The sequence below is a fragment of the Ambystoma mexicanum genome, chromosome 5q (assembly GCF_040938575.1).
Source record: "Ambystoma mexicanum isolate Mex_15411 chromosome 5q, UKY_AmexF1_1, whole genome shotgun sequence".
NCBI classification, from domain to species: domain Eukaryota; kingdom Metazoa; phylum Chordata; class Amphibia; order Caudata; family Ambystomatidae; genus Ambystoma; species Ambystoma mexicanum.
This window is the reverse complement of record NC_090933.1, coordinates 1,227,661,206-1,227,686,610: the sequence shown is the minus strand read 5'-3', so window position 1 is coordinate 1,227,686,610 and position 25,405 is coordinate 1,227,661,206.

The following is a 25,405-nucleotide window of genomic DNA, read 5'->3' as shown; positions in this document are numbered from 1 at the left end:
ATGCTCGTCGTTTGGATCGGACCCTGTGGTGGAGTAAAGGAGGGCGAGGGTTATTCATGGGTCTGTGGGAATTGGAATGGCATTGTATCACATGCATTGGGGTGGTACCTGAGGGTGATTTGGGTCGGGGCCTTGGAGGTGCTTTCATTTGTGTGTGGAGTGAGGGTGCAGTTGTTTGGCAGCCTGCAGTTAGGGTGTGCCTGCTGCACGTGTAGTGGGTGTTTTAGGGGTTTTTAATTATGTATTTATTGTGGGTTTTAACGTGCGCTATCAGGCCGATGTGTGTGGACGTTCTCCTGGACATGTGTTTCTGTTGCACTATGTGGACACATGGTACTTCGCATGATTGGACATTGTGGATTTAGCATTGTTTTATCTGGCCCACCTACCTGAATCTTCGGATGTCTGCACTCCTTTCTCCATCCCTCCGACTCCCTCTATGCTCTCCATTCCGATGGTGGAGGCACAGATTTCTTCCCAGGGGGTCAACTTGATGGGTGATTCAGGACCTCCCCCGGTGGCTGTGGCAATGTTGCGGTTGGCAGAGAGTATGCTGCGGATGCGTATCCGCAGGTCGTCCCATCGCTTTCTGCATTGCTGTGGGTTGCGGGGTGCGGTCCCCACCGCACTTACCCGCTGTGCCACCAGAGCCCATATGGCCTTCTTGTTCGCAAGTGACGTCCTGGTCATTTGCGTGGAGAAGACGACGGCTGCATTCTCCTGGAGGGTCTCTGTTAGCACGGTGAGTTCCTCACGGGAGAAGTGGACCTGCCGCTTGCGGTCGCACGCTTTCTTCGCTACTTTTCCCATTTTTCTTGGTTTCGCTAGGGTGTATGACGGGTTGGGGTGTGTCTCAGGGTAGTGTTTTTGGTGGTTGTGTGGTTTTAGTGGTTTTATAGGTGTACGGCGGGATGTTTCCCGTTCCGGGCCCATGTTTTTACTTCCGTTTCCGTATATTTCCGGTCACCGTACTTTCCGGTAGGCGCACACTGCGGTGTCCGCTGTGATGGGTGGCGGTGTTGCACCTAGGGTGCCGTACGGCGGCGGTGTGGGCCGTTTTGGGGTCATTTCCGCCATCGCGGACTTTGCACTTCCGCCATGCCGTGGTGCTCGTGCCCGATGGGTCGGAATGGGCCGCACTTTGCTCCTTCGTGCAATGGCGGAAACGCTATTTACGCTGTGGCGGTCCGGTCAGTCACTTTCCGCCAGGGTCGTAATGAGGGCCAGTGACTACTTTGGACCTAATGGTTCCTTGCACTATCCGGAACCTCCCAACTGGATATTTGTGCATTTGTGATATTTGCAGCTCTAGGGAGGAGCAATACAAAATACCCACCCCACCTTTCTTTTGGCCCCTGAGGCCAATAAGGCTCCTCCTATGTTTCTTCCTTTTAGAGTAACTTCCTCTTTGTGTCTAAATTTGATTTCCTGCAAAATGAGGATGTCCAATTTGGCCTGCTGGAATGCCCTAACTAGCATGGATCTCTTTTGTGGTGAGTTGAGGCCCTTGACGTTCAAGGTCCCCATGCGTACATTGTCACCCGCCATCAGGGCTAAACGAGATATGTGTTTCTAAAAGCCAGGTGCATCGTGTCTTGCTTAATAGGTGTCGTCTCTCATTTCTTATACATGCATGAGGCTTAATGTGTTTCCGGCAATAGAGTGCCTGCTTCCCATGCTTGCTTGGCATCTGGATCGTGTAGATTTGTCTCTGGACTTATTAGCATCCCATCATTCCCCCCCCAGTAATCTGAATGGAGCCCTTTGAGCCCTCCCTCCTTCCCCTTTGCTGAGAATAAGCAGAAGAAGGAAGAAATATAAAAAAAAGAAAAAGAAGAAGAAGGCATCTGCATCGTAGACACCCTAGGTGTTAACATAGGGCCACACAATGGGTGGAGCCCCAGCAACCTTTTATGCAGATGTTGCTTCTGCCACTGATGACAGGCAATGATGCGTAATAACAGCTTGTTTGTATGCCCAGCCCGGCTTGTCTCATTCAGTGGGTTTGTGATGGGGTAAGGAGGGGGGAAGGAGGAACCTTCTGTGGCTGCAGGGTTACTTTCTGTCTTGCTGGGCCATTCAAGCTCCGCTCATTTCGATCTTCGTTACAAGCTCGACTGTCCCCCCCCCTCCTTGCCCAGATGTTTTAAATCCTCACAGCATCGCATGACTTATCTAGGGAGTGTTCAGTCTGTTACATTTTCTCTTGCCCTTTGAACGGCCTCTTTGTGGCTGAGGTCTGGACAGCTTTCTGACAGGTTCCAATGAGTATGGCATCTCCTCTCCTTCCATCAGGCCATCCTTGTTTTGCAGACCTCTTAGTACACTGGCCGCCTCCTCTCCCGAAACTACCCTGTATTCCTTCTCTGCATAGGTGAACGTAAGCGCAAAGGGATAAAGCCATCTGTATCTGGTATCATGCTCTCATAGCCAGGATGTCAGGGGTCGGCTGGCTCTTCTCCGGGCCAAAGTCTCGGCTGATAAGTACTGATATATCTTTACCCTTGAGACTTCGAAGTCAATGTATTATTTTTCCCTGGCACACTTACAATCGCTTCTTTGGGCCTATAGTGGTGGCATTTCACCAGGACTGATCATTGGGCACCTGGGGACCCCCAGTTCGGTGTTACCCTTTCGAATTCCAAATCTGAAGTTAGGGGAGTGGGGAGGAGGGCGGTTATCAGTGCTTTGACCCTTCTTTCTAGGATCACTGGTGTCTCGATGTTAGCCCTCCTCTACCTGTTTTCTAAATCATCAATTTTTGCCTCTAGGTCTTGATTCCTCAGTTCCAAATCTTGGAATCGACTTCTGTATTTAGTTCAATAATATCTGCTGATTTCTTGTAATTCTCCTGCACTGTTATCTTTCGATCCTATTCACTTTCTCCTGGAGAGCGGAGACCGTTGTGGTCATGCTGTTTCTGAATGAGCGGATCTCTTCGATAAGTAGGCGAACATCAGCTTTGGTCGACGTTTCTTGGTCACCTCCCGGGATGAGTGGGATTTCCTGAGATTGAGAGGCCGCCATTGCTGAGTGGTCTCTTCGAAATTCCTGCAGTTTCTGTGCTGTAGCGGGGTCAATCGCACCTTGCATGTGCCTCTCATTTTTGCTGCTCTCTCAGTGTGGCGTGGCTGGCTTTTTGCAGGGCGCAGTTCACTGATGCTTCTGTTTCCTCTGTTGCGCTGCTATGGTTTGGTGTCACGAGTGGTGCAGTGCCGGCCTGTGGCACTTCTTATGTGCACCTCTTTAAGGGAATTGGAGTTATGCAGAGCCACTTGTTTGTTCCTCATTTGTCACATCCCGCAGTGGTTAAGCTGGGATGTATAGTTGGGAGGTAGAGTGGTCCTCCTCAGGGGAACATCACCTTTGGTGTCGCTTTTGACGCTTAGTTGCCTCTTTACTGATCACTTGCCCTTGGCTCGTCCTTGGCTCTGTATGGGGGCTTGGGAACGGTGCCCCAATAGAGTGAGGCGTAGTGTATTTTTGCCCTTTGTTTGATGTAACTCAGAAGTGCAGGAGTGCAGTAGAGGGCTGATTTGCCTCTCTCGAGTTTGCTGGCTAAGTGTGTAGGGGGAAACCCTTCTTCTTTGCCGATGAGAATGTGCCTGGGTGTTTCTCAGTTAAATGCTGTGGGTCCAGGTGTTTGCCCTTGGAGTATCTAGTGTCACAAGTGCGGAATCAATGAAGAGAGTGCGCGCCCCCACCTCTTTTATTATGGGCTGCGATTTTCTGGGGCATCTATCCCCTGTTCTAGGCCCTTGTCGGGGGTTGCGGTGGAAGCTTCTTGGGCTTGTTTACCAGCGCTGGCGGTCGGGGGGTTATAGGGCTCTTCCTACAGGTGCTGTGCTTCGACGGTGCTTAGGCCTGGTTTTGGCTTTTCTGGGCTTTCTGGCCCCCCCCCACCAGCCTCACCTGTTGTCTGCAGCATGGGGGGGACTTTGGTTGGGGTCCACCACAAACCCGCTAAGAGGTCACATACCATTTTCTAGTGTTTTTGTCTCTGGTGGACCCGATTCGTGGTCTCCGCTGTGAGCCTGGCTGGCATCGGGGCTGCTTCCACACCAGCTGTATAGGTTCGAGGGGGAGAGGAGTTTGGGGAGGGGGCAGCAGCACTCCCTTTGTAGTTGCTGTGTTTTCCCTGGGACGGGGCTAGGGTGTCTCACAATAGGTATCACTGCTTTTGGGTGTCGCCCCCCTCTCTCCTTACCTGCGGTCCACAATGTTGTGGCTGCTTCAGTGGCCGGTTGCCGCGTGAGACTCCCATGGTCTGCCATGTCTGGAGCAGAGGCCAGCGGGTTGCTCCTGATTGCTGACCGTGACTTGAAAAGGTGAGGATTAGGGCGCCATTCCTGCGGAGCTGCCTCGCTGCTTGCTTCTGCGGTGTTCCTCCCTTTCAGCTCTGCTGATCCGTGAACTGGGTCACTTGGCTCTTGCCGTCTTCTCAGGGGGACTATGTTCTAATAGGTGCGGTTTGCATTCCGAATGCTGCAACGGCTGGGTGCGTTTCAGCTCGGTTCCCTACCTCCCGAGAGCCCACATGGCTGGCCCCAGCAGAGGCTGTACCAATGCGCGTACTCCGTTGACTTGGGGTCTCCACTTCACTCGCTCCATTGTTGGTCAAGCGCGGTCCAATTCCAACCAGGATTTGGTACGCATACGGCAGACACTTTCACCTTGGCTTGTACCTCGTGTATGCGGCTTGCAGGCTGGGCAAGCTTTGCTTTCTCGCCACAGTTTCATTGTTCCCGAAGGAGCTGAGTGCCCAGGCAGCCATTATGCCGCCCAGAGAATATGAAGCATACGAGAGATCATTTGTCAGGGAATCAGGATGAGCCGATAGGCTAGGTAAATAGCTGGATAAAAGCGACCTTTGATTGCAAACATGATTTATCTCAAAGACTGATTGAACTTTCGGATAATTCTATCAAAAACAAAGAGCTGGTACAGAGGCATCCACCATTGTTAATCGAAACGTCCCATAACAGAAATAATTAACAGCGAAGCTCTGACGTAGAGGAGGAGTGGATCATTGGCTCCTGGAATACCCGGCTTTTAACCATCTGTTTGACAATGATCAGTTACGCAGTGAAAACTTTGACATACTTTGCCTCCAGGAAACTTGGTAATACCGGCCCTGCTGGCAGAGGGCTATATCACTGTCTTGAATCCGGCATATATGAGCTTTAGAGGCAGACCGACTTCAGGTCATTTGACAGTGGTGAAAATGGGTGTGGGTCTGTCATTGCTGGTTGAAGGAGCTCTGAATCCCATTCTGCATGTTTCTTGTATTACAAATTGAATGGTCAGCTACTAACTGTAAGCAAACGATATTCAATGTAAATGTCTATTGGAATCTTGTGGCCATTAACACAGACAGTTTTATTGACTCAGTTACTGAGGTCATTAATGAAGTGTATGCAGAATTTGATGAGCCCCTCACAGTGTTATGCGGTGACTGGAACATCTCTACTGATTATATGGTGGTGGTAGATATCAAGGATGTGGAGGGTGCTCTACCAAAAGACAACATGACAATTGGTGGCCAATACTGCAGGCATCCCAACTTGATCCAAGGGACCTTATTCAAGAGTTTTGAACTATGTGTATGTCTCACATGATATGATAGACCAAGTGAAATAAATGGAAGTGATGAAGATGTCATACTTTGACCATGCATTACTATGATTGACAAGTTGTCTGGGTGTGGGACAACAAGTAGAGTGGTGGCATTTTAGACCGGACATCATACAAGATTGAAATTGACTATGTATGACTTCATCACATGCAGAGTAATTTGTTAATTGTTTCAATGAAAGGATGACAGAATATGGTCTGGATATAAACAATGCCCCACTACTGCTAGAATTTAGTGCAAAAGAGGTGAAGAAGAACACATTACCATTCTCCCCAAAGCACATAATCGACCGGATTGTAGGCCTGGAAAAATAAAAGCTCAGGAGTGATCTTAGGGTGATCAACCAATGAGCAGGGGAACAAAGATTCCTGACAGCTAAAAAAGGAAACTGAGATACAAGAACTTGCTTTTGTCAAACAAGGCACAGCTGTTTCAAAGCGAGTCTGAATCGATGATTAAGGCAATCATGACTAGGGATTCCAGACATATTTGGTGTTTGATTTGTGCCTGAATATCATCTCTGATAGCTGTTTTGACTTATGGGGTTGCAGAGCAAGATTGGACAGCATTCTATGACAATACATTTCGTCCAGACAACTACATTCTCAGATCACCTCTTCATTAAACTAGGGGGCCTTGGGTGATTCCCTTAGCTTGAGAGGTCTTAGAGCAACTCGTCAAGAAAGCAAACACGGTGGGTACACCTGGCTCCGTTGGCCTCACTTATGACATTATTAAGAAGACTCCTGAGGTTTGGTTGCATTTATGGTTGATCTATTTGGCTGGATAAATAAGCTCGGTAAAATACCTGACACCTGGAAGTCTGCCATATTAGTGCCACTATTCAAGAAAGGCAATAGGGCTGATCCTTCAGATTATCACACTATCAGCCTCTTGGAGGTTTTAGGCAAATTATTTGCTTCCCTAATCCTTCTCCATCTCCAGAACTGGATAGAAATGGTGAACAGAAATGACCCCCAGCAAACAGGATTTGCAAAAGGGGTCAGGACGGATTTGAACCTATTCTTCTTGAACCTCTTAAAGTGTAAAGCTGTTAAGCAGCAGACAAAATTGTATCTTGCTTTTGTCGACCTGAGGATGTCATTCAACAGTGTATATAGTGAAATCTTATGGGCCAAGTTCAAAGCTTGGGACTGTCCCGCGGATCTTCTTTTGGCGATGAAAGCATTATACACTTCCACCAATGTTTGTATTAGGTTGAATACCCAGGGTGCCCTAACTAAGGAGATCCCCATGCATAAAGGTCTGAAGCAGGGCTGCCCATTGGCACCAACTCTTTTCAGTCTCTTTTTTTTTGTGGTATGCCAGAAGCACTAAAATGATCGAGATCCTTTCCCCGAAGATTGGCCTTCAGGACTTGGGTTGGATGCTGTACATGGACGACATAGATCTGATCGACTAGACTCCTATTGGTCTTCAATGCAGAATATTGGCACTGCACAAATTCACCTTGAACAACACTTTGGCGTTAAACACTGTCAAATCTAATATCCTAATTTTGGGCCCCTCTGGAAGCACATGTAGAAAGTTATTTAGGTGGCACCTGAGTGACATGTTTTTAATGGAGATCCCACATACTACTTATCTGGACACTTGTGTAAGTGCCAGTATTTGTGATGCCCCTCATTTACTGTACCTAAAAATGAGATCTAAAAATCTGATTGCCCTGGGAGATATGGAAGATTATCCATTAACCTAGTCCTCATTTTTTACAACCAAAAACTATTACCTACCTTAATCTATGGTGCTGAATACTTTTTTTGCACTTTGGCGAAAACATGGCCTTCTTTAGAAGGATCATTTTGGAGAGCAGTCTTATGATTGCCTTGTAGAATTTCAATGGTGATAATTAGGTATGACCTTGGTTTAACTTCACTAGCTGCTAGAGTGACTTGGAAAATCTTGTGGCTCTTTCGGAACTGTCTTAATTCAACTGCTATATCCCTTTATAACCTTTTAAGAGAGGAACTTTCAAGGGGCAACAAAAGCGTATTGAATCACTGGAAACTGGAGTCTTTGTCCATTTTATAACAGCATCTTTGGTTACCAATCCATAGGGGGTGTAAAAAAGGTTGTGGCAGCAGGATTGGATTAGGATGTTGGAAGCAAAAAATGATTATCGGTAACACAATGGCCTGAAGCAGGAAACTAAGGCACTTAATTGACTCCCAAAATGCTTGATAACATTTTCCTGTCGAAGATTAAGATACTATTTTTTTTATTTTGTATTAAATTTAAAGTGCGTATTGGTTAATTAAAACCTTATACACTATCAAATAACAATTACATCAATAACAAGTGAAAAGACATACATTGATTTCATATTATTCATATATAGAGAACAGAGATAATACATTCTTTTTAAAAGAGACAAATTGCTCGCTTCCAAATATAAAAGGCTGCCCCCATAAAAACCTTAATTTCTCCATCAAAAATAGCTGACCAGAATTGATTAGATTCGATCCTTTGAAGATCCCCAACAAAATTTGAGTACCCTTTAGAATACCATTCCTTTAGTTTGGTGTACATAGTTAAAAGGTGTCTTGCTGTCTCAACCTCTAATTTACAATGTCTACACAATCTTTCAGCACGGGGTATATTAGTCCAAGCCCCAATTATTTGATTACAGGGGAGAGTATTCATACGTAACTGTAAAATAAATCTCCTCAGAGTCCTATTTCCTGTACTTAACAAACACTGTTTAGGAGTAGCTGGTTTAAGACCTTGAAGAGCATAAACTGCATATCGAGGAATATTATATAGATAAGACTGGTTTTCACTCAAATCCCAAAAACATGCTTTTTCTTTGAGGCTTTTCAGAATGCGTACAATATTATCCTTCCCCGTAAATTCATTAAAACCTAAGGTTTCAAGGAAGGCTAGTACTGTTTGTTGTAAACTAACCACATAAGAGTTCTGATACCTGCCTTCACTCCTATTTTTCCCTATGAGACCAAGAAGGTTCTCATTCCCCTCTTCCCCCAATATTATTTTAAAGTAGAGTTTACAACATCCTATTTTCCACAACGTGGAAAGGGAAGTAGTCCCCAACTCGCATCTTATTGCTTGTATAGGCACAGCTTTAGATAACCCAAGGACTGGCTTCCAAAGCTTTCCTTCGAGTTGGTCTAATTTACTCAGATATTTGCTTTCCACTGTTTCTATAGCATACATGATTCCAGGGATAATCCAACTCTTATATATTTCTAGAAAGCCTTCAATGGAGTGGCCACCCTTACTAACCATGTATTTCCTTATCACATTCCATTTCTTTAAAGTTTTCAGATTAACTACCTCTTGAAAGAAATTAATGCATGGTTTACTCAAAATGGGCATCCCCAGATAGGGATAGGCATCAACAACCTCCAATTTAATATTTTTAATGTGCCATCTCGAGTTAAGCTTTTTAGTTTTATTTATATTAATATTGAGGCTATTTGCCTCCAAATAAACAGACAAACCATTCAGCATTCTTTGCAATCCTATCGGCGTTTTATCCATAAGGATAGTATCATCTGCGTACATGAGTCCGCATATTGGTTTCCCAGCCACAATAGGTTGAAAATTGTTTAAGCTCTTAAAACTCTCCCACATATCTAATACATATAAATTATACAATATAGGAGAAGTGACACAACCCTGCTTAAGTCCAGTATTAGTTCTAATCTCAGATGACAACATCCTTCCTTTACCCAAGCAGACGGTCACCGTGGTTTCCCTATACATTTCCTGCAAAAAATGGAGAATTTTCGGACAAATCTTTTTCCCTCTCAGTTTCTCCCACAAAAGTCCCCCATCGACACAGTCAAAGGCTTTAGAATAGTCTATAAAGCATACATATAATTTTTCCCCCTTATCCTTAGAGCTAGCTATGATGTAATTCAGCATAGTCAAGTTATCCAGGGTACTATATCCCTTTCGGAAGCCTGTTTGTTGAATAGAGAGAAGACTTTTTATAAGAAGAAATTTATTTGTTGAGCTTCCTCTATTTATAGATGCACACATGACATTCCGAAAATTCCCATGTTTCTCATATGGTTTATAATTAAAGTGATTTTGTATCCCAATACAAAGCCCTCCATAGGGACGGCCCTTCTCCCCTTTATTGGCAGTTTTATGCCATATATTATATCCATCCAATAAGATTTCCCCAGTGATCCAAGTTTCTTGGAGGGCAAAGATGTCACTCTCTAATAATAGTTGTATGCCATCCTCATGTAAAAGAGAGTTAAAACCCCTACAATTCCAAGAGAGAAGGGTGTATTCATTAATGCATCCCTTATCTCAATTAGGGCATGGGATATTTCCTTCCAAAGTTGTTATTTCCTTTGAGTTACTTCCATATTCAGTGCTAGTTGAGGGTAACCCCTCCAAACCCCTATTTACTACACTAGGATTTTTATGTTTGGGAGAATTGCATATCACAATTTCATATTCATTCCCCCATATTCCATTAGAATTCTCCCGTATAAGATCAATAAACGCCGCGGATCTGAATCGGACAATAACCCAATTTTCCCAGCTTCCAATTTCCGGTAGGGTGATGGATTCTATGTCCCCTGTGTTAATATTTTGTAGCTGCGGTATGGATAACAATTTATTCAATAACCATGCCCGATTTAAAAAGGGGCTTTCATCTGTAGTGCCCTTTTCTATAAGCTTTATGGTTTTTCCCACTGAGAGCTGAGGCTCTTCATTCATTCCAGCAAAATTAGCCATGCCAATTTTTTGATTACTATGCATGGCCAAACGCTCCATCTCCCTAATATATATTTCCTGCTCTGTTTTAGTGAGAGACAAAGCAGTACTATTCCTAGGTATTGTAACATATTTAACATTATTTCCCAAAGGTACCATATCCTTGGGTCCTGATTCCTCCATCACCTGTTTGTTACTTTTTAACCAGTTCTGTAGACCCCCATTTTTTGTTTCCATTTTTTTCCCTGGATCCGGTATCTGCTGATGTTCAATAATTTCAAAGTGATTCCCCACTTCAACACATTCAGAATCTGGAGAAGCCGTAGCTGCTAGAGCCATAATATTCTTCTTAATTTTCTTAGTTGTTATGACCTTAGCCATCGCCACCCTTTTCCGAGTGGGCTTTCTATTTTTCCTTTTTCGCCTAGTGCGCCTCTTCAAACCTTGAGATACTGTTACTTCAACAATACTCTCATTCGGGGTTATTTCTACAGGTATATTATCCCTAGGGTTGGTCGGCTCCTGGGGGGGGTAGATTTAACTGAGCATATTCTTTCTTGCTTTCATTTTCGGCCACTAGGACCAATTTGCTCAGATCTCCTAGATCATCACTTATTTCCATTGGATACTCCCCCCCAATATTCCTGTATCCCAATCCCGAGGGATCTGGTATTATCAATGTTCTGTTGTACCAGTACCTTAATATCCCTTTGTTCTTTAAGCAACTTAGTACAGATGGTCAATAAAACATCCATCATAGTAGTCAGAGCATCACATTTTTCCACAACCTCAAGGGAGTTTGCATTAACCCCACTCATATCTCTATTAAAAGAGTTATTAAGTGAATTCTCTGTAGGGTTCCATGACACCTCACCCTCATTACAAACATCTTCTCCTTGTATGAATTTATTTAAGTCTGGGGTATCAGACAGATTAGATCCAATAATATTATTCATGTCAGTATCCTCAACAGCAGAGATATTAGGGTCATTATCTGTTTCCATTGATTGACGCATAAGGTTATGCACTAATGTCAACAGAGAGTTATTGTCAATCATTGAACTGTTAGTAGGGGGTGAATGAGGCTGTTCAGTATCAGATACCAATAATTTTTCTTTAATAGTTAAAAAACTAAGTATTTTGGGTTGGTCAGGTGCATCTTTAATTCCACCAATAGGCTCTATCTTCTCTCCCTTCTTATTATTTTTTCTTTTCCCCACCTTCTTGGTTACTACCGTTATAGAAGTTGTAGGTGTGCTTTGTTTCCCTTTTTTGGACCTAAGATTATGGGAACGTGGGCTTGGAGCCATAATAATAACAGCAGTAGGTCAGTTGGAATATCACTGATCTGTATAATCAAGCTCCAGTACCAAAATTAAAATAATATTCACAATACACACCTTTCACTATGAATAACGATGCAAAGAGAAAAATAGTCTCAATGGGCTAGAACCAATATAAAATATTAAACAGAGTGCCTCAAGCAATATCACAATAGTGTAAACATTAATCAACACTTAAAGATAAAAAAAGCGAGCAATTTAAAACTCATATTATACAACGAGACCGCTGTTACAATATCAACATAATGAGTCCAACAGATAAGAAATAACTATCAACCAATTTTGCAGAATAAATATATCAGTGGTCTCAAGATAAAAATGGATACAAATTCCAAATTCCACAAATCCACCTGGTTTGGGAACGCCCGGCAGCTTAGGGAGCAGGCCTTAGTCCGACTCTCCCCCCCACCAGGTGTTTATTTTGCGATATATTTGAGAGCTGAGTCGCTTACAACTGATCCATGCTGCCAAAATACACATTTTTCTACCCGTAGCTTACTAAACGTTTATACTTGCGTCCACAGCGCGTCAAACAGCCGCAAAACAGTCAGCGCACTTTACACCTGTCGGGCTTAACGCCGCAAGGGTGGCTGTCTCGTCGCTTTCAGCAGATTGTGAGTCACGTGATTATGACGTTCGAACCCCAAGCCCCGCCTCCTCCAGGAAGCAACGGGCTCTCAGACACCAGCAAGAGCGTTTCCCAGCTCGCAGTGCTGGCAAAGTTCACAAGTGCACCCGTTTGAAGTAAGTAGGTTTAATTCAGTGCAGCAACTATTTTAATATACTATTCTAAAAGATTCAGCCGGAACCTCTATCCAACAAGGCAAGTCACAGCCCTCTATAAACAATCTGAGAATGATGGCAGCTGTAGATTTTGTGGTGTAGAGGGGGAGACTGAGTCTTTGAAGCATGTCTCTCTTTTTTTCACAGGCCTTACTACCCTTAGGACCAGCTACAAAGATAGATTCCTACAAAGGGGAAACACCTATAATGCAGAAAAGTGGTAGGTCGTGTTGGGGCAAACTTGCGGTGATCTTCACATTGGTTACATTAATTGGAGAAGTGTTTTTATGCTCATAAATAGTGTGAGGTTGCTAGTAAACTAACAATTGGATCCTTTAAGGTTCTCCTTTTTAAAAGTAATTTATTGGACATTGGGAATTTGATGTGATGTTTTCTCAACTATGATGTTTAATTTGATGCAATTCCCTTTTCCTTTTTCTCTTTTTTCTTTGTTCGCCGTAGTGTTTGGATGTAGACAAAAGTTTGTAATAAACTATATGACTAATAAAAAAAAATATGCTTGTTTTTTATTGTTACATGTTTTGAAAAAAAAACCTTTAACAATACCGTTCAATTTATCAATTCATGTACAAAATGATATAATAAAACCAAACACAATTGCATATAACATTCATAAATAAATAAATAAATGCATTTATCATCGTCCAATTCACTCTATCTGATCTGTAACTGCTAATACTGCTGAGATAGTTTTACCTGTCAAACAAAATTTCATAAAAGAATCACTCTGCAATGTAGATATAATTGTTAAAGAACATCTAGAATGTCTCTAGCATTTACCCCCTGAGACTGAAAAGGATGTTATCAAAGTGTTCAAATATTCAAGTGTTTCTATTGCTGTTTCTCAGAACCTAAATTCCCCCTAATTAACCGCTTGCATCTTATACTGTATTCAGAAATAATCGCCTCAATGGTTTGTGTGGATACAGAGCTAAATAAGGGCTAATTACTCCAGCACATTTCAAATCTGATCTTCGGTGGGTAAGCTATTCATACCAGTGTACCGAGTCCATCATATTTGGCCAATCCCTCCTATATAGACATTATTTCACGCTTACAGGGTTGTTCATAAGATCAGTTGCTGTGCATCCCAAGTCTGTGAGTAGTGTATCACATGATTCTGAACATTCTTGTATAATTGATTCCTTACCATTTAACATTAGCATGTTTAGTTTCTCATATAGGGATGGTAAGCAAGGGGAACACAGGCATTTAAAATACATTGAAAGGTACTTCCACTATGCCCGGCCTTTGAGAAAAAGTAGACCAAGTACATACTGAATTACCGATATTGGAGCCCCTTCCCCTTGAGACAATTGAAGTATGCTCCTTCAAATCCGGCCTTCAATACCTGAAAGCAAGTCAAGTGCCCAGAATACGAGTACCTCAAATCGGTACAAAATTTTGGCTACAATCTTCCCCTCATAAAACTATAATGAGGGTCAAATTGAACATCTCCTATACTTTGTGTCCACACAAAGTAATTGATTGCTCTATGCCATTCCCTTTGAGGATAACCATTCCTTAACAAATAAAATGTGTTCCTTCAATGTGATGGGGAAACCCAAGTACACAAAACCTATCACTTTTTCAAGGGTCTTATGTTCAACTTTCCACATAAATGATTTAGGTCTGTGATTTAGGGAAAAATGCAGTATTTTAGATTTGCTAGAATTGATTTTCAGTGTCTGTTCTATTGCACATTTAGAGAAAGCTGACAGTAAATGTTGTAATCAAAAGTTTGATCGAAGATCAGAAAAATCATCCGCATACGCCTGCCAAAGTAACTTTAGATGTTGTATCTTTGATGTGGTGAGGGCAGCTGAAGTAAGATAATCACCAATATCCCTGAGATATAAATTAAACAAAATTGGGGCAAATACACAGCACTGCTGAACTCCACTTAAAGTTGGTATACATCTTGATAGGTTGCCATCATGATCCAAGACAACCTTTATTTTGGACTTAGAGTACAAACTAATTATAAATCATAGCAAACCCTGTGAAAGGGCCCCTAGGGGTCCCTCGCATTATGGAAACAAGCCAAGTCACCACACACGATAGATACGCCAGACACGAGGTTGTATTCCCAAAGCTAGGGTTTATTGCAAAGCAAATAGTCTCAGTTGGCCAACTCGGTCTCACGCCCCGCGACGTGTATCTCTAGACCCCGAGGGACGCAACAGAGCGAATTATGTACATCCGTTACATATATACAAAATGCCTATCATACAATCAGCTGTGACATGTTTAACACCCCCCTTTATTGGGTTTCTTTGAACTTGGTTTGATGATGGACACTTCCGACGAATATGACACCTTCAAATATCCATTCTAGTAACAATATGCAACCTTGCAAGTGTAGAGACATCTTTTCTTTGTTGAACAGAACACAGTGCTTCTGTTCTTGTAAGCGAGCTGCATACGGGGGAAGAGTCACATTCCAGACCTTTCTATCTATGAGGTGCTATTCGTGGTCTGGGAGCCGACACGCTCTACAGGGCTCGGAAAAGGGGGGCCATAAGAAGAGCATAATTTAAGCCTTTAGCTGCTTTATTCTAACATATTCTACCATATAACGAGACTGGCTGGCAGCTGTGAAATGATTAAACGCCCTGCGTCTCTGCTTCAAGGCTACGTACGGGAGGGAACCGGGCATTCCTCTCCAGAGCTGCCTACGTTGTGTTTCAACGAACTCTTATCAGCCTCGCGGCCTTGCGGCCTTGTCCTTTCATGTTCAGACAACAATGTTAACAGTCGAGCAGTGTAAGCAGAAATGTGCTGTGAAGCAATTTGAACCGAAAGCAATGAGCAATCGTTAGAAAACAAAATGGCGATCCTTGTTACATCAAAATGGCCGTTCATTGGTCAAACTCGGAAACCTGTATTTCTATCGTTTCGTGCATGAGACGGTTGGCCTTCGGCCACCAAAATGCGTTTGCCGTCCATCGTGAGAGGTGTCCATTTTTCCTAGACCGACAAACCCTCCTTTTGGCCGTATGCCAAACGTCTCATTCATTCATGGTATCCTCCTCTGATGACGATAAGTCTGAAGTACTTATGTCTGAATTTTGCATGCTATTAAAAGCATCATCATCGTCATTAATATCTATAGCCATTTAATTCTTTCACTGTTTTCATTTCATTCGTGTCTCTGTCATCCCGGCCATAAGTTTGTTTTCTTTTTGTTATCATATGCATACATCCCTTAGTACATCCTTAAGTTATCTCAGTGCAAACTATCGGTAGGCAGTGTATGCAACAACAGCACGTTATGAATATTCCAAACACTACTACTAATATCGCAATCAACTTCCATCCCCAAGAACGCAGTATTCCCCAAAACCAGGACTCTATTCCCCAGCCCCCTTTTTCAGTAGGGAGTTTGGAGCTTAGGACATGTATTTTCTTTATCGCTTCAAAAAACCTAGGGGAGTAGTCATCTACGAATATGCAGCACGCTGATCCCACAATCTTGCAAATTCCCCCATGATCAACCAGGATTATATCGAGAGCCATTCTATTTTGCAGCGTCATTAACCTAATTCCTTTTTCTTCCAATGTCATGTTAAATAGAATATCTGTCGTTGTGTTTATGGTATCTTTTAGTATTCTGGACAGCTGCCTTATGTTATAGGAGTTCACTATCTGGGACAAGAATGGAATGAATGATTTTGCTACGTCCTTTGCTATCAAAACACCTTCGCTACTCCTTTGGGTTCTAGATCTGGATATCCTGGCCATGTCTGCTGTTTCTAAGGGGAATAGACCTAGGTAACATGTACCTCCACAGTTTCTGGGCATCCAAGGATATGCTTTTTCTCCACATATAAAATTGTCTGGATCTCCCACATATACTGGTTCTATTTCCCATTTTAGTACCGCTGTATTCATGTATCCAGTAAATGGGGAATTGCATCTTTGTTCTCGTCTGTTCTTACACGAAACGTCATCACAGATGTTTTAACTGGTGGGGACAATCTATCTTGTCTATTTTGTTGTGTTATTTTTCGCATACTTTTTGGCGTAGGTTCTAGGATCATCACTTGTGCTTTATGGAATATGGAACAACCCACAGGCCTCATAATTATTTCCTCAAACTCATTTATGTTTTTTCTATCTAATTGACCTGTACTACTCTTATTCCACTTCCCATAAAACATTGCACTTAAAGATGCACTGCATGCCGAACTTAATGGTAATGGTTGTACATACCAACCTATTCCTTTCCCCGCATGCTGCGGTAAATGGGCGCATACCCAACAATTATTTTTCTTTAGAATTGCATGCGTCATGTTCATGATGAGTAATGGTGTATTGTTCCCATATCCTTCTCTGTGTCTCTCTTCCAATGGGGTCAAGGTATAAGTAATCACCTGAACCGGGCTTTCGGTAGTGGATATATTAACTATTGGTAAAACCATTCCCAATGGGTGTATAGACTCCACATACCATAACACAAAGGCTGTCGTTATTGGTGCTACCACACTCATGAAGCACATGATTATTGTCAAAGCCAGCATATAATTTTTTTTACCATGCGTTTTCCCTAAGTGTACAGTCTTTATAACTAACTCATTCTCAGCAGTGGTGCAGGAGGAGGCTGAAACGGTCCTGACATTTTTCTCACCGTCCTTCTTCTTCCTGACAAAGTTCGTTGTGGATATCTCTCTTCGTGGCACTTGTCCGGATGTCAATAAGTTCAAAGGAATTGTCAACAGTTTAGTCTGCCAGCCCTTTGCAGCCTGGTTTGCTTATTCGTTCTAGGCAAGATCACTTATCCTCTCTCATATTGCTCAAAGGACTTCTGAACAGTTCTCTATTGCCTTTGTACCATGTGCGCCCAGCTTGTCCGCTCTGGTTCAGGACACATGTACTTTTTATGATCACACTGTGGAGCCGCGAGTCTTGAATTGTCTGACTTGCACAATTCTCACGCTTCTCTCCTCTACACCTCTAGTTCCTCCTCCATCCATGAGCAGAACCAGAGGTTAGCATAAACACCAAAGAACTGTGGATCACTCTGTCTTTCGAGGCCGCTAATCATATTGCCCCATTCCTGGCATTGTGTGATCTGTGAACAGTGCCGGTGCACTTCCAGATCCAGGCTCAGAGTCAGCCTGCGGTGAAATGGCAGATGCTGGTGTGTGCCGCGACAGTGATGCATATTCGGTCTTTGGCTCTGGCACAATGGCAAGTGCTGGTGGGCGCCAAAGGGGTACACGTTTAGTATCTGTCGTTATTTGCAATGCAGATATCGTTTAGGCCAACAGTGATGTAGGTTCTGCTGGGCAACGTTGGGGCACTCTTTCCCCTTCCCCCTTTTTGGCAATCTTTTCAGGCTTTGTTTCGAGTTTCACTTCCCGCTCGGACAGATTTAGCGGAGGTGGACTGGCAGCAGTTGCTTTCATTTCTGGGTCCGCTGTCTCTTTCCGGTCCTCCGGATTGGGCAAGTCTTTCAGTGAAGATGGGATCTTTTTGGCATGGGTAGCATGGATCCACAACTTCCTCCCACCCACCCGTATTGCCGTCTGCGTTGCCAGAAGCACTTGATAGGGGCCGCGCCACCTGGGTGCTAACGACGATTTTCTCTCAAAGTTCTTAAGCAGCACCCAGTCTCCTGGCTCCAGCGCATGCCCCGGACCAGTATATCTTACGGGTAGAGCCTCCTGCACCTGCTGATGAATCAAACACAATGTCTGCATTAAAAGGCCACAATAAGTGCTAAGTACAGGATGTTCCACTTCACTCAGTCGCTTTGGCTGAGCTGCGCACCAAACATTTGCCGGCCTCCCCATCACAATCTCATATGGGGAGAGCCCAGTTCTAGCCTATACAGGCGTACGCATGCACAATAGCTCTATCGGTAATGCATCTACCCAACTCAACTTGCTCCCTGCACATATCTTGCCAATTTTTTACTTGAGGATTCCGTTGTGCCTCTCAACAAGACCGGCCAAACTCGGATGCCTCGACCTATGAAATCTCTTATCAATCTGAAGACCTGCACATATCTGTAATACCACTGCGCCCACAAAATGTGGACCGTTATCTGACCATATGACACGGGGCAAGCCAAAATGGGAAAAGTATTCTTTAAGCATTACTTTTGCCGTACTCATTGCTGTGCAGTCTTTTAAGGAATATTCCTCCACCCACTTGCTGAATGCACAGATCACCACTAAGACATATTTCAAGTTTTGGCACCTCTCCATCTCTATGAAATCAAAATGGATTACCTCAAAAGGCATAGAGGGCGGGCCAAAACTGCCTATTGGAGTCACTGTTCCCTTTCCTACATTGGCCCTCATTACGACCCTGGCGGAGAGGGTTTTACGCCGACGTAGTGCATGGCGTACCTTTCCGCCTGACTACGAGTTCCCGTAGCGCCATGGTGATTTTTACGCCTGCTTTTTGCAGGCGGAAAAATCCATGGCGCTACGGGACTTGTTGTTAATTACGCCACCGTAATTTACGGTGGCGTAATTAACGCCTTCCCCACTCCCATTATACCCTATGGGGCAAAAATGGGAATGGGGAAGGGTAAATGGGGATTGGGGACTTACCGCCCCGCCAAGGTCGGCATGGGGCGGTAAGTCCGCCAACCACCATGGCGGAGTTGGCAGCTTAGCGCCATGGACCATGGTGCAAATTGCACCATGGTTCTCCGCCAGGGTCGTAATGAGGCCCATTGTGCTGTAAACATGTAATGCAGCTCTGCACCAACCTCTCTGCATTCTTCTTTATGTTTATATTCTGCCATACCGTAGATAGGTGCTGTATTATTTTTTTTGCACAGATGTGGGAAGGGCTGTGAGCCATTGTGACCATTGCAGTCAAATAAGAATTTGGCAACATCCAGTTTTTAGTTCCCTTGTCCACCCAACAACCCTCTAAATCTAACTCAGCAGAGCCCTCTGCCCACCCTTCTTCGGCCTGCATCTCTTTGACAGTGGCAATTCCACCTTCTATCATACAGTGTACTTCCTCAGTCTGGACTGTCATCATTTTATTATTCAAATCAGTGGCAGTTTGTTTCGCAATTCTGTCTGCCAATGCGTTTCCCTCTCCCACTTTGCATGTTAATCTTTTTATGTGCCTCGCATTTCACTATTGCTAGGCGCTTTAGAAACGTGAGTGCAGACAGCAATTGTACATTCAAAGGGCCATGTTGAATTCTGGCCCCATGCGATGTCAAGAAACCCCTCTCAGCCCAGAGTCGACCAAAGTTATGAACCACCCAAAAAGCATACTGACTATGAGTATAGATATTCACGTTCACATTTTCAGAAATCTCACAGGCTCTGGTCAATGCTATTATTTCTGCGGCTTGTGCCGAGTTGTAGGGAATTATTTTGCTTTCTACAATGCTCTCTTGGGTAGTGATAGCGTAAGCGGCAGTTGACGTGCCATCAGGTAGTTTAAAACAAGAGCCGTCACAAAATAACTCTCCATCTGGCTCCTTTTGTGGGATGTCACTTAAATCAACTCTCCCCTTCGTTTCTTCCTCAGTGACCATTAAGCAATCATGGGGTGGTGATTCGTTGTCACCAATTTCTTTTATGGGCAGTGGCATTAATTCTGCAGGATTCAAAGCGCTACACCTCATAATTTGGATATGGGGCGCGAATAAGATAATTTCATATCCTGTCAGTCTAGCAGAGGTGAGGTGTTGCGTCTGTTTCCTATTTAATAAGACATCTATGGCATGTGGCACCATCAGAATTAAAGTATGCCCCAATACCATCCCTTCCGTTTGTTTCACCGATGCAGCAGCCTCCGCGACAGATCGCAAACATCGTGGTAGTGCGCGCACTACAGGATCCAGCGCAGAAGAAAAATAGCCGCACTGCCTATTTCTTCCACCTTGTTCCTGTGTCAAAACAGCTAATGCACATCCTTCATTCCCGCATACAAATAATCTAAAAACGTTTTCATAATTCGGCGTGCCCAGAACTGGCGCAGAACATAATGCAGTTTTCAATTGATCAAACGCTCTCTGACATTCTTCATTCCACGGCAAAGGCATCACCGCATCCTTCTTAGTTAATAGCACCATTGGCTTCACAATTAACGCTAAATTACTGATCCACTGCCGGCAATAAGAAGTCATGCCTATTATGGCTCTGACTCCTTTCTGTGTCTTTGGAATAGGCATACAAGAAATACTTTCTATGCGTTCTGGCGTTAGCCTTCTCCCTTCTTTCGAAAGTAGGTAGCCCAAATAAGCTACCTCCTTTCGATTATATTGAAAGTTCTTCAAACTAGCTTTATGGCCATGTGCCGCTAGGTGTGACAGTAGTAATACGGTGCTCTTTTTACAAATCTCTTCTGTATCAGCAGCGATCAACAGATCATCTATGTATTGCAATAGTACACATCCCACTGGTAATTCTAGCATGTCTAGCTGCTCTTTTAACGCTCTACTGTAAATACTAGGACTTTCTGTATATCCTTGTGGAATGCGCGTGAATGTAAATGATCATCCCCCTAATGTGAACGCGAACAAATTTCTACTGTCCTTGTCCACCGGAAAGCTAAAGAAAGTGTTTTTTTAGATCAATTACGCTAAAGTATTCTGCTGAGGCAGGTATCATTGTCAATATTGTAGTGATGTCTGGGACCAAAGGAAATTGTGGATCTACTACTTTATTTAGCGCGCGCAAATCAATTATGAAACGATATGGTACTTCATTGCCTCCTTTCTTAAACGCTGGAAGAATCGTGCTGTTACATGTACTGCCTGTAATTTCTTCAATTACCCCTAATTTCACCAAATCTGAAACAATACTTTTCAATCCTTTCTCTCCGTTTGCCAAAATGTTATACTGGAGAATTATTGGCAGTGTAACTCCTTCTTTCAAAATGATCCTCACTGGCTCTATCTTCAAGCATCCTATATCGTTGTCATGCATCGCCCATATACAGGTTGGCACTTTTCTTAACTCTCCTGGCAAGGTTTCAGACATGAATTCTGACACAGGGGCATCTTGTGGCCAAATCGTCAGAAACACCCCATCTGACGTACAATGTATAATCGCACCTAGCTTTTGCAACAAGTTCAACCCCAACAGGTTCTCCCCACAATTTTCTCTTAGGAGAAAGGGACAATGTACAGTGAATGGTCCTATAGTAACTGGGACTGGTTGGGACACTGGGTTCATGACTGGTGTACCTGCGAACCCTACGGAAACATTACTTTGCCCTGACAGTGGTATATCCGGAACCAAGTGATGGTCTATTGAACACTTTTGCGCTCCTGTACCTACAAGGAAGCAGTGCTCCTTATTCCCGACTCCCATTTCTACGTAGGGTCCTCTCTGATTCACGGGAATAGACACTGGTTCCGACCCTTGCCCTGGGCTGTCCTATTGGGGAAATAACACATCATCCGATGTGTAGTCACTACTATTACTGTAATACGTATTTGACTGCGTATTGAAAATGTTCCCATTCTTTCCTCTATTTCCTCCACTCTGATTCCCATACTGTTGGTTTTGCTGACCCTGACTCTGGTTAGGAGCACTTTGGTTTTGGGCTTGGTTTTGATTACCTTCATTATTGTGGTGCATACTATTCCTATTTGGTCCATTCGCTCCTTGGTGCCCTCTGTGCTGTCTTCTCTGACCAGGTCCATTTTTATTCTGTAAATGTGGACATTGCGCTCGCCAGTGTCCTTCCTCCTTACAGTATGCACACTGATTTGGTCCCAATGGACCCCATGCATATTCAAATGACTCCTCCTTTGTGTGTTCCCTCTTCCTCTATTATGTCCTGCTACTTGCTGCAGTAAAACCCCTGTTTTCAGATTCACTCTATCTTTCCCCTCCTGGTCCTTTCCCGCATTCACTCTCGTCTCATAATATTGGGCAATGTGCAATACTTCACCCAGCATTTTTGCTTGCCATGCACTTTCGGATGTCATTATTAGGTTCTGATTTGAGAGTCTCAACCCCCTCACATATTTATCAACAAATAGCCTCTTCCCCGCTTCCGAGCTCACATCCTGCCCACTGAAGTCTGCGAATACTTCTTCGAATGTATTGAAATAATCTGTTGCTAACTCATCCTAGCCTTGCACACATGCAGTCAACTTGTCCCATTGAATTCTTTTCTCTGGGACAATTTCTTTTAATTTCTGTATTATGCATGCTGGTAATGCTACCATGTTCACTCCTGGTTTCCCTCGAACTGCTTTATTCCTGTCTTCTATTGTGAAGTCCAACCCATGTGGCGCCATAGGCCATTACGTCATCCACCTTTCTTATTTGCTTCCATATGTCTGTTGGCAGTATCACTGGGAATATTAGGTCTATGTCACCCATGGTAAGCACGGATGATTGTAGGCAGGACTCTACTTCCTTGTAAAATCCTGCAGGATTCTTTCTTATATCGGGAATCGTCTGCTTTATGTTGTTCACCTCCTGTCTGGAAAAGGGGACATGTACATACTGAGCGGTATAATGGGCTGGCGTTACCTGTGCCACTACGGTGCCCGTTGCGGGAACCTCTGTTTGTGGAACAAAGGTAGGTGGGACCTCCCTCATAGGGAATGCCCTACTTACCGTCCCTCCCCTTCTCTCATGTGCAATAATATTCCCAGATCAAGCGATAGGGCTGTTTCTCATGTCCCTCGCTCTAGTGCTCTCTTATATACTGCCATTATTTCGGGTGGGCTGGCCTTGCCGTTTTTTATATCTTTGTCTATTAACTGTTCAGCCATCGACTGGAGTGCTTTTCTTTTCATGGGCATGGAACATTGAAATATCTCATGTATCAACATTGTGGGGATACTGGGATCATCATCCATCTGAATGCCTCTCGTATACATACTTTCAATTTGTCGCCCCTCTGTACTGACAAAATTGAATGTCGTCGCTGTATATATGGCTCTACCGCTTCCTTCCTATCTCTCCCGATATCCTTACCCCTGTACCCAGGTGCAGTAAACATTTCAGCATAATCATTATCCAATTCATTTTTAAGCTCAATAAGTCCATACACATGTTCCCTTACTTCTTCATCTCTTTGTCTACAGGGTGCTAATGCATTTAAGTCTAACAATCGCTGCGGTGGTAATTTCCCAATTAACTGTTTCCATCTCTCCACCAGATATTCAACCATGCATTCCAACACTACCTGTCTTTCGTTGCTTCTTCGGAAGTCATACATCGAAGCCAATGCTGCCGTCCCATCATTCCCATCTATATATATTTCTGCCTGTTGCTGCAATTCCACCTTCCTTTCTTTTCTGATCGCACTGCGAGTTACCCTCGTGCATCCACTTTGTTCAGTCCCGCCTCTTGCTCCCGTGGTTTCAACTTCAACCCCTGGAGGGACAGACGGTAACGAGTCTGTATCTAAGGCGGGAGATGCGGATGGGACAATAGGAATGGGGAGTGTCTGCTATGGGCCTGGTTGGCTAATAGGAAGTGTTGCACGTGGTCTGTTGCTGTGGGAGGGCTTGAGCTACGTGAGGGAGAGTTTGAGCTACGGGAGGGGCTTGAGCAATAGTTACTGACGTGTTTGGCCTCGCTTCTGATCTTGGGCCTTGTTTTGTATGGATCAATATGTTTTTCATCACTTCATCTGCTATGTTCAATTCTCGTTGTGGGTATATTTTTTCTATATTCGACTGGTCACGTCTACCTGACCTCCTTAGACTCTCAGTCCACTCCTCCTCCTCCTTTTCTTCCGCTACTTCACATTTCGATTTATGCCTGTGCACATGCTTCGCTCTACTTCTAAATCGGAGCATTGCTTCCCTTCTCCAGTCCTTAATGATATCAAATGCTGCGGGACGCGCTTTCTTTCTTATCAACACCCTTTCCAAATGATCTATTCTCGCTATCTCAAAACTACCATTTATCGGCCACTGATGGTCTTGTTGCTTTCTGGTTTGCCTATGCCAAGTCTCACAGAATATTATCACTCCCACACCATACTTCACATACATCTCATATGCCGGTGTTCCCCCAGGTGGTGCAATTTGTCCATCTTCCAAAGATTGTCTACCGCAGCGGAAAAACCCTGCTAGGGTGGACAATACCCCAGGCATGTTTCAACCTTCCCCCTGGTTAATCAACCTTACCTAGGGCGTTTGATTTTGCAAAGTCAACTCTCAACCAATATCAGGATTATTTTGAATCGGGGCATGACTCACCTGATAAATCAATTTGTCCTCCACGACACAATTCGTCTGTATACTTACGCAACCAATGACGTTGTGTCTGCGTTTCTTGGCTTCTGCCTTGTTTCGGGACCCTCGCCTCCTTGTTCTCTAGCCAGATACGTCGATCAGGGATCAGATTTGTGCAGATCTGCAAAGGAATCTCTCATAACTTCTACAGGGCGCCCCAAACACCTCTTGATCCTGGCTCGATCGTCCCGTCCTCGTCGTTCTCCGCCTTTACTCAATTACAACGTACACGATGGACCAAGTGGGGGAGGGTCCCTATTCGGGCGCCATTTTGAAAGGGGTCCCTAGAGGTCCCTCGCGTTATGGAAACAAGGCAAGTCACCACACACGATAGATACGCCAGACACGAGGTTGTATTCCCAAAGCTAGGGTTTATTGCAAAGCAAATAGTCTCATTTGGCCAACTCGATCTCACGCCCCGCGACATGTATCTCTAGACCTCGTTGAGGGATGCAAGAGAGCGAATTACGTACATCAGTTACATATATACAAAATACATATCATACAATCAGCTGTGACATGTTTAACACCCCCCTTTATTGGGTTTCTTTGAACTCGGTTTGATGATGGACACTTCCGACGAATATGACACCTTCAAATATCTATTCTAGTAACAATATGCAACCTTGCAAGTGCAGAGACACCTTTTATTTGTTGAACAGAACACAGTGCTTCTGTTCTTGTAAGCGAGCTACATACGGGGGA